Source organism: Camelus dromedarius, chromosome 11 (assembly GCF_036321535.1).
Source record: "Camelus dromedarius isolate mCamDro1 chromosome 11, mCamDro1.pat, whole genome shotgun sequence".
Taxonomy (NCBI): Eukaryota; Metazoa; Chordata; class Mammalia; order Artiodactyla; family Camelidae; genus Camelus; species Camelus dromedarius.
This window is the reverse complement of record NC_087446.1, coordinates 30,869,507-30,881,753: the sequence shown is the minus strand read 5'-3', so window position 1 is coordinate 30,881,753 and position 12,247 is coordinate 30,869,507. Positions and strand designations below refer to the sequence as shown.

At 39.5% G+C, this 12,247-nt stretch overlaps 1 protein-coding gene across 2 annotated transcripts in view; it reads left to right on the top strand.

Moving 5' to 3' along the window:
- TMCC3 (transmembrane and coiled-coil domain family 3) overlaps positions 1 to 12,247 on the top strand; it is a 261,506-nt gene that overhangs the window by 30,430 nt on the left and 218,829 nt on the right. Inside the window, exon 1 of one of the 2 annotated variants that reach the window (XM_064491592.1) lies at positions 8,596 to 8,858. The exons of the other annotated variant lie outside the window; for it this stretch is intronic. The gene's annotated coding sequence lies outside the window, so the exon portion shown is untranslated. Of the gene's footprint in view, positions 1 to 8,595; positions 8,859 to 12,247 lie in introns of those variants that run through there. 2 annotated transcript variants of the gene reach the window in all.

The following is a 12,247-nucleotide window of genomic DNA, read 5'->3' as shown; positions in this document are numbered from 1 at the left end:
GCTGATGAGAAAAATAATAACATCACATTTGTTAAGTACTTCCCATGTGCTAGATAGTATGATATGTGTGAGGTTTGTTTTATAGGAACAAGAAACGGAGGCTCAGGTTAACTCATTTGCTCAAGGTCACCCAGAAAGTAGGAGAGTGGGTTTTAGACACAAGTTAAGCCCGCAGTGTCCACCTTTAACCTCTAGGCACGCTGCCTCCAACATCACGTTCTAAGAGAATCTGGCATTTATAGCTTCCAATTTTGAAAAATCTGAATAAATTTCTTTTGGTAAGTGAAACAGAAGAGAAAGAAAATTTGTTCTTCTTCCTCATTGTGTTTTTTTGACTATGACATATTTAATGAGTACTACTAAAAGATCTGTCCTGATCCAGGCCTACTGTTTCGTGGGTCTCAGGGCTGCCTTGTCTTTTTAAAAGGGTTTTATTGAGGTATATTTTACATATAATAAAATTCATCTATTTTAAACTCAGGGACTTCTAGTAAATTTACAGAGTTGTACAACTGTCACCATCATCCATGTTAGAGCATTTCCATTACTACAGACAGTGACCTTGTACTCATCGGCAGCCAGTCTGTCCTCACTCACAGGGAAGCACTAATCCAATTTCTTTCTCTGTAGATTTTCCTTTACTGGGAATTCCATGTAAATGGACTCATTCAATGCATGGTCTTTTGTGTCTGGCATTTTTTCACATAGCATAATGATTTTGAGATTCATTAGTATTATATTAATAGTTCATTCCTTCTTATTGCTGAATATTTTATTACATGAATATACCACATTTTGTTAGTTCATTCACCATTTGGTAGATATTTGCATTGTTTCTGCTACGATCGTTTGTGTGCATATGTTTATATGGACAGAAGTTTTTATTTCTCTTTGGTCAACACCTGGGAGTGAAGTTGCAGGGACATACGGTAGAGGTATATTGAACCTTTTAAAAAGCAGATAAACTGTTTTCCAAAGTGGCTGTACCGTTTTACCTTTATACTGCTGGGCTAAGAAGGAAGTTCTAGTTGCTCTACAACCCTGTCAGCATTAGATATTGTCTGTCTGTTTTATTTTAGCCATCCTAGTGGGTGTGGAGGGGTATCTTATTGTGGCTTTAATTTGCATCTCCCTAATGACTAATGACGTCGAGCATCTTTTCATGTTCTTATATATATTCTTTATATATTCTGGATACAAGTCCCCTACCAGGTGTGATTTTTAAATATTTTCTCCCACTTGTGGCTTATCTTTTCATTCTCTTAATGATGACTTTTGAAGAGCAAAGGTTTTTCATTTTGATGAAGAACAGTTTGTCTATTTTTTTCTTTTGTAGATTGTGATTGGGCTGTGCCTTTTAGCCTGTCTGTTTGGTTTGTTCTTAGTTTAGGTGCCCCACTTTCCACTCTCACATCCTCCCTGGATCCTGTGTTTATTCCTCCTTGAGGACAAAAGGCGCCCAGCCTTTAAGTACTCTTGCTAATATTCTGTGGTGAGCACTCTGCTGAAATTTTGTGTGCAGGTGTCTGGCACTCTGGTTATGTTTTAAACATAATTCAGGACATTACAGTTAATATTGTTATTTAATATTAATGATAACACTAATAACTGGCATCTGTTGAGAATTTACCGTGTTGATCTTGTTGGGTTTTCCCCAGTATTTGCCTTTGGAGATTGCTTTTAATCTTGTTTCTTCCCTTTTCTTGTTTCTTTCCCGAGAAACCTCTATTACGAGAAAAGCTTTCATATCCAGTTCCTACCCATCTGGGTGTCCTCTTAGATATGTTTTGGTTTTGGCAAGTTCTTAATGATGGTAGGTGTGTAGGAGGCAAATCCAAATGGGAGAGATTAAAGCTATCTGGACTTCTGCACATATGTTCCAGATTCTTTTCCATTATAGATTCTTGTAAGATATTGAATATAGTTCTCTGTGCTATACAGCAGGACATTGCTGTTTATCTATTTATATATGGGAGTACACATATGTTCTGGTATTCCTCCATGGCCCTCCTGGTCCTGGGGTAACATGGTTCATCATTACACATTTCTGCTCTTTTGTAGATTAAGTCAAGTTATCCATATCATTGCCCTGTACTGCTTATATGGTAATGACTAGGAAGAACTTAGATCCATTTAGAAAAATAGTGACAAAGATGGATTAAAACAAAATAGAGGAAGAAAAATGATGGGCAGTTTTTCCATTTTAAAACCTGTGCGTTAACCAACTCACCCCTAACATTTCTTTCCTAGTCATCTCCATCTTGCTGGCTTCATGATTACTTTCAAGTCATCAGTGCCCTTCCATGCTGTGGACTGAGGGTTTCTCAACTGCTTCTCATCAGAAAGTATGATGGGGAGATTGCCAAGATGGCAGAGTAGGAAAAAGAAAAAGAAAGTGAGATGGTCTTTAAAAAATGTTGTAGTTCATGTTTTCAGATGATATTTTCCTTCCTGAGCAAGGAGCGGGGCTGTTTGCTGGGGAACTTGACTTGACTCTTATGAGAACAGATTTAGAATAGGAGAAAAAATCTGCAAATCATGTATTGACAAGGAAAGTATATCCAGACTGTATATGGAACTGTTACAACTTCACAGTAAAATCAGCCCATTTAAAAACAGGCCAAGGCTTTCAGCGACTGTAAAGCTGGGGAGGTCTTGGCCTGGACGAGGATGTCAGATCTCATTGTCTACCCAGCCCTTCGACCCTATCCCGAAGCCCCTCTATAAAATGGCTTGATCTCCCCTCCAAAAAAGAAACAAAGGGTTTGAATCGGCATTTCTCCAAAGAAGATATACAGATGGCCAGTAAACACATGAAAAAATATTCAGCATCACTTGTCCTTAGGGAAATGCAAATTGAACCATAATGAGATATCATTTCACACCATCAGAAATGGTTAAAATAAAAAAGACAGACAATAACAAGTGTTGATGAGGTTGTGGGGAAGTCTGAACCCTCATATACTGCTTTCGGGATTGTAAAATGGTGCAGGCATTTTGGAAAACAGTTTTGTACTTCTTCAAAATGCTAAACACAGAATGACCATATGGCCCAGCATTCCACTCCTAGACTGAAATGAAATGTAAACATATGTCGCACAAAAATGTGTATAGGTTGTCTTATTGTTGAGTTGTAAGAGGTTTTAAAAAATGTAGTTCGGATCCAAGTCCCTTGTCAAATGTATGATTTGCAAATATTTCCTCCCATCTTGTCTTTTTACATTGTTGATGATGGCTATTTTTACTTTGATGCCTAAAGTTTTAACTTTTGATGAAGTCTAACTTATTTATTTTTTTCTGTCACTTTTTTTTTTTAACCCTCCCCCTTTCTTGTCACTTGTGCTTTTGGTTCTGTATGTTTTTGAAGTACTAAGAATATGAGCTTATTTTATATTCTGGGATGATTGGCTATAATATACCAGAGGCGCTAGCTGGGAGTAACTGAATAATTAACATACTTTGTTAGAGAATAGTAACAAGCCCACGTGACTCTGAAGTTCAGTGTAATGATGGTTTTCCTTGTTTATCTTTGTGTCTCCCTGCCCACCCTGGCACTTAGCATGGTGTTGTGCACATAGTATATGCTCAAAAAACACTTGTTGACTAAATCTAGAAAGGAATTTTTTTTTTTTTTTTGCTAAAGACCTCAATTGTATTTTGTTCTGGTTTTGAAGCTAGGTCTGCGTTCCAATGTTAGCTTCACTTACTGTGTGGCATTTTCAGACGCTTAAACTCCTTGACCCTCACTCTCCACATCAGTGAGAGAAAGACAGTAATGTTTATCTTGGAGGATTGTTGTAAAGATCACATGTAGAGTTTCCACAAATAGCAGTTATTGTTTATATCAGTTAATTGATCTATATCTCAGTTTCTCCATTTAGTAGAATGCGAATGCTGCTCACCTTTAGCCCTGTCAGTGTGTACATGAAGAGTCATGAGACAGTGGACTTGAGTCTTCCGTGCTTCCTTTAAAAAGTCCATTTCCCAGAACCCCAGGAGAACCTTCCTTGGTCCCTGACTATCTCTATTTTTGTGGAATTCCTGTTGAAGGAACTTTGAGTATGTAAGCTAGTTAGTTGCACTATCTAATACAGTAGCCATAGGCCACATGTGGTTATCTAAGTTAAAATTAACTGAAATTAAAATATCAGTTCCTCAGTTGTATGAGCCACATTTCAAAGGCTGAAAGGCCACATGTGGCTAGTGGCTACCATACTGAACAGTGCTTATACAGAACACTTTCTTCATTGCAGATAGTTCTGTTGGATATTAGCTGGAGTAAAATGATGGGCAGTTTTCCGTGAGTTTCTGTTCAACTGCAGAGCCTGGGAGATAAGGCTTTTCTATACACTCAGCTAGTAGCCCTTTCCCTATACCTCTCCTGCTCCACTTCGGGGATTCTCAGGCTCAAGGACGTTGAGTGCTTTCGAATCCTGGGAAATGGAGTTACATAACCCAGGATGGTTATTTTTTTGTTATTGTTGTTATTTCTGAAATTTCATGTTGCTATCTGCTGATGGCTGTGCTTTTTTAGTAACTTAGGTCATTAGCAAGGCCAGTAGAAGGCCCCTTTGGACAATTATGGTCTGGTGAATATCATAGTGACCTGAAGGGGAGGGAGACAAGATGCTTCCCCAAATCCCTAATTTTCTGTGAGTTATCGGGTGCTAGAAAAAAAACTGTATTGCAAACAGCTATTCAGAATTCTGGAAATTTTTTCCAGATGTAGAATGAAGATAATGTTCTAGAGATGGGAGTCTTTGGAGGTAATTTGACAAGGAATCCCTGAGCATTCCTCTCTGCTTGTGACCCCATTAAACTGACCTCAGTGGATTTCTTTCTAAAAACTTTGGACATATTCTATTTAGATTGTAAGGCACCTATTTTCTTCTCTTGGACTTCAATCCTAGGAGGAGAGTTAAATTCCTTTTGTTGACAGGGTTGCTCTTACATCTTCCTTTCCCTTTCTCATATCCTCCAAATCTTCTGAAATCACGCCCTCTGTGTGCCATTCCTAGAGTTCATGAGCGTCTCGCCTGGCTGTAGGACACACTTCAGAGTGATGCTGAGGATACTTTCTTTTCTATTTGATCTAAGATATGAAAGCCTGCATTGAAGGCGGGGCCATGGGAATGCATAGGGTTAACCTTATTTCCCATCTGCTTTTAAGTAAGTGTTGGCTTTGTCAGGCCAGGTGACTGAGCCTACAGTCATTCCCAAATGGGAAGAAGTGGTTAATTTTAGACTGTTTCAGTATTTCCAAAACTTAAATTCTTGTACATGTTTTTGGGAAAAAAGCCTGTGTGCGGTTAAGTGAGTTCTTGCTGACTGAAAGAAGAATGCATATCGTAAATTTGTGAGTTAAGTTTTGTTCGGGGACCTTACTGAGGACTGTATCCTGGGAGACAGGCTCTCAGACAGCTCTGAGGAACTACTACGAAGAGGTAAGGGAAGAACCAGGGTATAGATAAATTTTTTGCTGGGAAAAAAACATGTAGTAAAATATAAATGGATTACTGCTAATCGTAAAGAACAGACACCTCAAATTTATGATTTTAGTGATTTCCTATATATGGGAAGATGCAAGAATCTAGGATCATTGAAATTTCTCCTTCGATATGTATCTTAACTATCTAGGGGCCAGATCCAAAACACAGAATGCTTCCTGTTTTTCTCCATCTTGAATTTCCTTCAGGTGCACTGTCAGTGGGTGACTGCAGGGGCTAGTGGCTTGACCTCCATAGAATTGAAATGTCAGACAACGTGTTTTTCTTTACATAGTCAAAGAGTGGATGAAGCACAGCTAAACAGTGTTCTTTCCTGGAAGGAGCTCAGGACCTTTGATACACTGATGGGCACTGTGGCTTTCCTGGAGGAGAAGATATTTCTCAGGTCCCTCATATGGCCTAGCCTCCTGGGGACCAGCAACCTACAGGACATCCTTTGGGATGGCTGGGCTGAAGGATGGTGGTGTGAGAAACAGGAAAACACGCACTGTGGGGGAGTGTAAAGGCAGCAGTTTTGTAAATACTTCTGCTTTTTCTTTCTCAGTTGTGTCTCAGTTTTTGTTTCTCAGTGATTATTTTTAACCCAAACAGTAGTTATTTGAAGTTCTTATCAGATAAAAGTGCCCCAAATCTTGCCAAATCAAGACCGTCGTCTGGCCTGAAGAGAAGGTAAAAATTTCTCTCTGAATTTTTTTTTTAAAGGACCCTTTAGTGAAGCTGCTAATTCACTTCTTTCAGGCATACATTTGGGGTTGGCTAAATATATATTTCTGCTTCAAGGTATGGTCCAATTCGAGGAAACAAACCATTTATAGGCAATTCTTACATGATGAGAATCCATTAGTGGCTTTTGGAAGACATCTAAAGTGCTGAGGGTGAATTTTGTCAAGGGGATAGATTATATGTGCGTCTTACTTCTGTTAATACCTTTCTGGACAGATTAACTAAATGAGCTTCTATTTAACTTGGTCTAATAGTCTTAGCCAGAATAGTGCCTGATAATAACAATAATAATAGCTGACATTTCTTGTGTGGTCACTGTCTGCAGGCACTGTTCTAAGTACTGTACATACATTAGCTCATTTAATCCTCACGAAAATGCAGTGAGGTAGCTGTTACTTTTCCCACTTTATAAATGGAAAAATATAAGCGTCCTATTACAGTGAAGGCTGGAATTAATTATTGGTTCTGTATTCATACCAATTAATAACAAAGCATATTTTACTGTACCTTTCCTTAAACTATGTGCTAATTTTCATAAAATCCTATGTGATATGTAGTACATAATTGACTTTGCAATTGATTTGTTCTTCTTAAGATATCTATCATAGGTTTTATAACTTCTAATTTGGAATTTTAAAGTATCAGTAGATGCTATAAATGTAGAATTTACTACTGTATTTATTCAACAACCCTTTCTTCAGCTAGTTTCTATGTCTGATGCTAAGAATGCAAAGATGATTGAGCCACTGTCCCTGTCCTCATAGAAATGTCATCAAATGGGGAAGAGAAATAATCCTCCAGTTATCATTTCTGAAGCCATGGCAGGGAAAGTGATTTCTTGCATTTCATCTTAAAAAGTCAAAGAGAAAGAGTCTCTTGGCTGCAGTAAGACAGGAAGCTGGGTAGAGACCACAGGTCTTGGATGATTTTTTTTTCCAGCTTTATTGAGATATTATTGACATATAACATATGTAAGTTTAAGGTGATTATTTGCAACATGTATATATTACAAAATGATTGCCAAAGTAAGGTTAGTTGGCAGCTCCATCCTCTCTCATAATTATCTTTTTTTTTTTTTTTTTGGTGGTGATAGCATTTAAGAATGACCCTTTTAACAACTTTTAAGTATGTAATACAGTACTGTTAATTATAGTCACCATGCTATACCTTAGATCCCTGGAACTTAGTCATCTGAAAGCTGGAAGTTTGTACCCTTTGACCAACATCTCCCCATTTCCCCCACCTCTCAGCCTCTGACAATCACCAATCTACTCTATTTCTATGAGTTTGGCTTTTTAAGATTCAACATGTGAGTGAGAACATGCGGTGTCTGTCTTTCTCTGTCTGACTTATTTCACTTAGTGTAATGCCCTTGAGGTCCAGCAGATGACTTTTGAGTTGTTCCACAGCACTGGCTCAATTTCACCCCCGGCCGGCAGGCTGTAGCATGTTGCCTCCCCTGAATGCAGGCTTTTGATGCTGGGGAGGGGGTCATCGGGGAGAGAGAACCACGTGCTGTGAAAAGAATACCAGCGGCCCCTCAGTGGTCTCCTGAAGTGTCTTCCCTGGGGCAGGATCAGGTGTGCTTTTTGTAAAGAAAATGAAGAGAGGAGAGCCGAGGCCTTGGGGAGAGTTCTCTTGCAATGAACGGTGAAAAGTGCTGGCAGTGTGCTTGGTCCTGATGGGCTGCCTTTGACACAGAGTTTGGGGTGTTCTTGATGCTTCGTAAGCACCGGGCCAGGGCCTTGTTACCCATGTTAGGCCCTGGTTGAGAAGCCTGGGCCTCCTTGGTTGAATCAGCTTTAAAGGAAAACAAGTGGTTGGTGGGAGCAGGAGGCAGAGTCCCCCTGGGCAGTGCTGCACAAAAAGCCATTGTAAGTTGGTGGGTAGGGCTCTGAACTCTTGGAACCAAGTCAAATCTGGCAGCCAACCCAGGCCTCCACTGTAACCTGGAACATGGCTCCCCACTCCCCAAATCCACCTCTCTGCTTGGTGTGCTGCAGTAACTAAATATGCATTCGTCTGCTGGGTTATACTTTTTCACAGATACGATACTCTCTAGATAAAATGATCCACTGAATGTTGGGAGGTTCTTGTTTTCAGTGTGTACCAAGGGCACCGTCTGTGCAGGCGGTCTAAACACTCTTCACATCCTCAAGTCACTTAAGTGTCACCGCAGCCCTGTACTCTCCACAGTGTTACTCTCCCTGCTTAACAGACGAGGAAACTAACTCTTATTTGAATGACTTGTCCAAACCAAGACTCAAATTGAGAAGTCTGATTTTGGAGAGCAGTGGTTTGGCTTCTGCCTCTAGTTAAATCATCCTGGGAAGATGGAAGATACTTTAAAAAAAAATTCATTGAAGTACATAGCTCTAATTAAACAAAGAAACAGAAAGCTCATCTTTACTAGTTTGGTTCTTACGTGATTATTTGTCTCTGGATATGACCAAGAGACTGAGTCATTTTTTGTTCCTAGGTCTCTGACCTGGGTAGGCTGGTGGTGAGAAGTGACCAGGGACTTAAGGAATTAACTTGCATGGGTTTCACCTCTAGGTCAGGAGTCTCAACGTGAGTAACCTGTGGTATAATTTAGTGCCAGACCAGAGGGACCTGGAGAGACTCACGGTAAGAACAGTAACCCTGCTCCGGCCTCTGCCCAACCCCCTTGCGCCAGGGAACTGCCGCCTTCCACCTTCCCCCTCTGTGATTGCTTACCAGAATGAAAACTTGAATTTTTGTCTGTTTTGTTTATTCCTGTATCCCCAGTACCTGGCATATTAAAGGTACTCAGTGTTTGTTGAACGAGTGACTGAATGAATGAGTAAATCTCACATGGCTAGCCATTTTAGCTTTCTAGGTAGCAGCATGGGGGTTTATATCCTGTTGTGGCAATGGCAGTGACAGAAAGACACAGCCGTTCCAATTCTGGTTTAGAAGAAAGCTTTCAAAACTAACTGCATTAGTGGTCTGTCGACTGAAATAAAAAGGCACAACGTGAAAGCTGTGAGTTTCAGTTTTATTGCGGACTTAATGAGGAGTATAGCCCAGGAGACAGCCTCTCACACAGCTCTGAGGAGCTGCTCTGAAGAGGTAGGGGGAGAGAACAGTATGTATGTGATTTTGGTAAGGGGTAGGTGCGCTGAAGCACACATTTTGGTAGAAGGCTGCTGCTAGTCATGAGGAACAGATATCTTAATTAATAGCTCTGGTGCTTTTCTGAGTATGGGAAGATACAAGAAATTGGGTTCATAAAATGTCCTCCTGAAACTGTCTAACCATCTGAAGGCCTGTTCTGCCAGTTTTCTCAGAGCACACAGCACCTCCTTCCTGATGTCCACACTGAACTCCTTTTAGGATGTGCTGAAAGTCAGCACCTGCAGTGGCTAATGACACAGTCCTCGTAGAGCTGGATGGCAAGTGACATTCTTTAGCTGATAACACTGATGGAAGACATTTATTTGTCCTAAATATTAGGTAGGAATTATCTGAATCTATAGGAAATGGGTTAATTGATTAGACTGTGGAATAAGGTAAAGAATTTTAAAATGTATTTATTGTTACAGCTATAGACCTTGCTAGAACTTCATTTGTGCCTCTCAAGGTGTTTTTAGGTGATTGTATGATTATAAGAAGAGTTAATATTATTAGGGTTTGCCTATGTGTCAGGAGCTGTTCTAAGTGCTTTATATGTAGTAACATTTACTCCTCACAACAACCTCATGAAGTAGGTACTATTATTATTCCCATTTTACAGATAAAGAAACTGAGGTGTTGAGAGATTGCCCAAAGTTACACAGCTAGTACGTGACTGATCCAAATTCAAACCTGAGCAGGCTAGCCTGAGTCTGTTTCTTAACTGTTATGCAATAGTGCCTTTGATATCCGAAGTACTCTGAAAAAATCTTGTTGACCAAAAGGAAAGCTATCTCTTCTAGGAAAAAGGAAAAAACAATCTTTTCTGCCACTCTTCTTCTCTCATATTATCCCCTGTCTAAAACACGGCCTTCTCTACTCTGGCTCTCCTAGAAAAGATCGAGTCATTAAAAAATTTTTTCAGCTCAATCAGGAGAAAGCTGGCATGACATGAGGTGATTTCAGTCTTTTATTCTTATTTGATTTTATAGTTTTTCCACAATGACACTATATTTCCTATAAAATTGGTTTTAAAATTAGCATTTCAGATTGAAAGAAAACTTACAAAACCTAGTTTGACTAATGCCAACTTAGTTTCAGTAGTATGCACTCTGTTCCTGTACATCTCTGTTCCTCCCCTTTTATGTTTCTGTCACAGATACCACTGTATTCATTGTGTGCCCAATAACGTAGATTTATCTTAAGTATTTGCCTTTTAAATCATATAGGAAAAGAGAGGAGTTATAAACCAAAAGTACACTTATACTGGTTCACATATTTATTTGATTACCTTTATCAGTGTTTATTTCTTCTTATGGCTTTGAGTTAAAGTTTAATGTCTTTATCCTTTATCATTTCTTGTAGGGAAGATCTGCAAGTACTGAACTCCTTCATCTGTTGTTTATTTAGAAATTAATTTTAGTTTTTCTTTCATTCTTCACAGGTAGTTTTGATGGACGCAGAATTCTTGGTTGACTTTTTTCTTTCAGGACGTTAACTGTTATCCTACTTTCTTCCAGTCTCCATGGCTTCTTATGATAAATAAGCTGTTAATTTATTGATGCTCCCTTGTACATGAAGAGTCACTTCTTTCTGCTTTCAGATTCTTCTCTTTTTCTTCAGGTTTTGTCATCTTACCTATAATGTGTCTCCATGTGGATCTCTTTGACTTTATCTTTCTTGGGGTTTGTTGAGCTTCTTGCATGTGTGTATTCTTGTCTTTCAAGTTCAGGAAAGATTTGGCCATTATTTCCTTAGATATTCTTTCTGTCCCTTTCTTGTCTCCTTCTGAGATTGCTGGTCTACCTGATGGTGTCCCACACGTCCCTCAGGCTCTGTTCACTTTTCTTCCTTCTTTCTGCTGCTCAGATTTGATAATTTCAAGTTTTCCTATCTTCAAGTTTGCTGAGTGTCTTTTTCTGCTTCTTCAAATTTGCTGTTGAAACTCCTCTAGTGAATTTTTCATTTAAGTCATTATACTTTTAACCTACAGAATTTGCTTCCTTCTTATAATTTTTATCTTTGTTGATATTTTCATTTTGTTCATACTTAATTTTTCTGATTTTAAAAAATTCTTTGTTCATGGTTTCTTTTAGCTCATTGAACAGGTTTAACACAGTGATTTAACATCTTGACTAGTAATTCCAGGGTGTCTGGCATTCCTCAGGAATGGTTTCTGATACATTCTTTCTTTTTTTTCTTTTCCTGTGAATGACCATATTTTCCTATTTCTTTGTATGCTGTGTCGTTTTTTGTTGAAAATTCAATATTCTGAGTTTTATAGTGTAGTAACTCTGGAAATCTCATTCTTCCACTCTTCAGGGTTTGCTGATTTTTTTTGTTGGTGGTGTTGGTGTTGCTGAGGGCTGGTGTTGTTCACTTGTGACTTTTCTACACTATTTTTGCGAATATGCATTTCTTGCTGTGTATGGTCACTGAAGTTTCTGTTGTTATCTCGGAGGTTGGCCTGTGGCCTAACAAAGATTTCCTTAAATGTCTTGCTCCAAAAAGGAGGGATTTTTTTTGTCTCTTAAAATTTTCCAGTGGATGCCACCGGGGAAGCTGCTGCTGCTAAGAGGGCTAAAACCAAGGCAGGCATCTTTGTCAGTTCCTCAGCACCGCAGGACCAACCAGAATACATGACCTCACATTTCTAGAGGGCAAGGTCCCCACTGCCCACTCTGGCACTAGCCAGCCTTTCTAGGAATGCGGACTTCTTTCTCCACAGCTGTGACGGGAAGGGGGTGGTAGCTGGTTCACCCACACTGCTCACTTACGAAAGGTCAGCAGCCTCTCTCTTCACCAAGCACCCCCCCGGGTGGTTGTAAGTGTCCGGGTAGGCTCCAGGGTTCCTGAACAGTTGATTCCAATCACTTCTTCCA